The sequence below is a fragment of the Tursiops truncatus genome, chromosome 15, assembly GCF_011762595.2.
Source record: "Tursiops truncatus isolate mTurTru1 chromosome 15, mTurTru1.mat.Y, whole genome shotgun sequence".
Classification (NCBI taxonomy): Eukaryota; Metazoa; Chordata; class Mammalia; order Artiodactyla; family Delphinidae; genus Tursiops; species Tursiops truncatus.
Genome location: NC_047048.1, coordinates 42,794,100 through 42,797,243, shown reverse-complemented (window position 1 = coordinate 42,797,243; position 3,144 = coordinate 42,794,100). Strand labels below are relative to the sequence as shown.

Here is a 3,144-nt window from a genome sequence, read left to right as displayed (position 1 = left end):
TGACATTATTATTCATATGTCACACCTATGAATAATAAGTCCACTTATGTCTTAATTTAAGAAGTATAGATAGCATCTATAGACTCCATCTTCCTATTTTTGCCACCTATAATATTGTTTTATTGTGTGTGTGTTTATGTTTGTTTGTATGTGTGTGTGGTTCTTTTTACTATAGCAGTATACTTAAAAACTGTTTTTCTTTTAAATAAGGAATGCTTTATGAATTTGTGTGTCATCCTTGTGCAGGGACCATGCTATTCTCTGTATTGTTCCAGTTTTATTCTATATGCTGCCAAAGCACACTTACAACTTTGTTAAATTTAGAGAGTGCAAGGAAAGATCCTTTCTTATCTTCTTTGGTGATGCAAGGAGAGCATTCCCTGGTCCACAGCGATGATCAGTCTTCACCTCCCCTAACACTGACGTCTGACTGGCCCCAGCTTGGTCTCGGTTGTGAAGTATCAACACACAGCTTCCCTCTAGAGAGAGAACAACTTGATAAAATGGTAAAATACCTCCATCTGCCAAGTAAATTGCACTTGTTAATCTTATACTTTTTTTTTTATCAGCTTAATCTATTCTTTGGCATCCATGGTAAGTAAATGGTTTTTATTGCCATAAGATAAATGGGGGGGGGGGAATTAGAGTCTCTTGCATTGAAACTAATGAAGTCCTTAGAGAAACAGGTGATTCATGATTTTGCGCCGACTGAGAAAATGCTATTATGGCCAGACGCATTTCACTGGTTTCGGCTAAGAAATGCCACTGTGCTGTTTTCAAGGTTTATTACGAGGTCCTGGATAGAGAATGTATCTTAAAACAACCCAGCAGTGAATACTTCCTTATATAGTCGTCTAACATTTATAGACTTTTTTTCCCTCTTAAAAGTTTAAATGTAATTCAGTGTAACTTCTCACAGTCAAAATCACCACTTCCCCCAATTTTCTCATTACTCCATCCTCAGCCCGCAGCTCACAGTTAATTGGTAGAATTCCCCCCTCTTTTGGCTGCTGTATCCATTTCTCTTGGTCCTCTGTGGCTGAAAATGGAGGCCCCCACGTGGGTGCTTGGAGAGACCAAGGAGCTGCTACTCCCTAATGGAGGCAGCAAACAAATCAAGCCCAAAAGTAACAGGGGAATCTCTGTTCAGCTGGTGCCCTGAGGTTAGGGGCCCTGCTGCTACCACCTTCATAAAGACCCCTGCATCCCTGAATTCCTGAATGGAAAAGAGAGGGAAATATTTGCAAATGAAGCAACTAACAAAAGATTAATATCCAAAATTTACAAGCAGCACATGCAGCTCAATATTAAAAAAAAAAACAACCCAATCCAAAAATGGACAGAAGACCTAAATAGACATTTCTCCAGAGAAGATATACAGATTGCCAACAAACACATGAAAGGATGCTCCACATCACTAATCATTAGAGAAATGCAAATCCAAACTACAATGAGGTATCACCTCACACCGGTCAGGATGGCCATCATCAAAAAATCTACAAACAATAAATGCTGGAGAGGGTGTGGAGAAAATGGAACCCTCTTGCACTGTCAGTGAGAATGTAAATTGATACAGCCACTATGGAGAACAGTATGGAGATTCCTCAAAAAACTAAAAATAGAACTACTGTATGACGCAGCAATCCCACTACTGGGCATATACCTTGAGAAAACCATAATTCAAAAAGAGTCATGCACCCCAATGTCCATTGCAGCTCTATTTACAATAGCCAGGACATGGAAGCAACCTAAGCGTCCATAGACAGATGAATGGATAAAGAAGATGTGGCACATATATGCAATGGAATATTACTCAGCTGTATAAAGAAACGAAATTGAGTTATTTGTAGTGACTTGGATGGACCCAGAGTCTGTCATACAGAGTGAAATAAGTCAGAAAGAGAAAAATAAATACCGTATGCTAACACATACATATGGAATCTAAAAAAAAAAAAAAAGAGGTTCGGATGAACCTAGGGGCAGGACAGGAATAAAGACGCAGACGTAGAGAATGGACTTGAGGACATGGGGAGGGGGAAGGGTAAGCTGGGACGAAATGAAAGAGTTGCAGGGACTTATAAATACTACCAAATGTCAAATAGATAACTAGTGGGAAGCAGCCTCAGAGTACAGGGAGATCAGCTCGGTGCTTTGTGACCACCTAGAGGGGTGGGATAGGGAGGGTGGGAGGGAGACGCAAGAGGGAGGGGATATGGAGATGTATGTATGCATATGACTGATTCACTTTGTTATAAAGCAGAAACTAACACACCATTGTAAAGGAATTATACTCCAATAAAGACGTTAAAAAAAGCTTTGCTTCTCTCAGGAGTTCTGGGCTCCATGTCTATGTTGCACTCGTCGTCAAGGCAACAACTTCGGGGAATGCAGGAGCTGCTCTGAGGGTGGAGGAAGCTCTCTCAAGGTGCTGAGATGAAGAGCTGGTGCAGATGGATCCTTACTGACAGATTCCATTTCATTCCAACCTGCCCCAGTTTCTATGAGCAGCCACGCCTCAGATCCCCAGTGTGACCTGGAGGCTGGGCGGCTGGTGGTGGCATGGAGCACCCCCTTAGGAAGAGAAGAGATGGAGGGCTGTCTTCTTATCTAGATTCTCTGGCTGTGCCAGTTGGGTGGCCCTGACTATGAGTGGGACCATTCCAAAAAAGCATCCGTAGGGAAAGCTAGAGTTGTGTTAGTAACAGCTGATGAAAAAAATCTGCTCTCTCCACTGATTTTTGTAGATTATAGAATATTTACTATCTTTCTTTGAAAGAAATACAGTAAAATCAACTTTTTTGTTCTGTTTCTTCTTACCAGTGGTCAAGCTCTTTATTTTAACAAGCACACCTGAGTGCACGTCCTTCCCCCACCTCTCCTGCAGCAGGCGTTGCTGGTGTCTTGCTCGTATCCTCTCAGTACTCATTTCTACACGCAAAGACTCTCTGCATTTGTTCTGACTGTGGCACATGCTCACTTTGCCTATCTGAGAGGCCAGAAGTGCCGGAGAATCAACACGCCACCTAACAACAGCCTTTACCTATGATGCATGGGTTTTGGTGGATACCTCAACTTCCTAGGCTCCCAGGTGGACTGACTCTGAGGCATGTCCTCCAGGGGTTCCAAACAGGATGAAACTCCATT

The 3,144-nt window shown here is 42.2% G+C and overlaps 1 pseudogene; it reads right to left on the bottom strand.

The window, feature by feature from the left end:
* Nucleotides 1–201: 201 nt before the first annotated feature.
* On the bottom strand, nucleotides 202–301 carry LOC117308401 (U6 spliceosomal RNA; annotated as a pseudogene).
* Nucleotides 302–3,144: the final 2,843 nt, after the last annotated feature.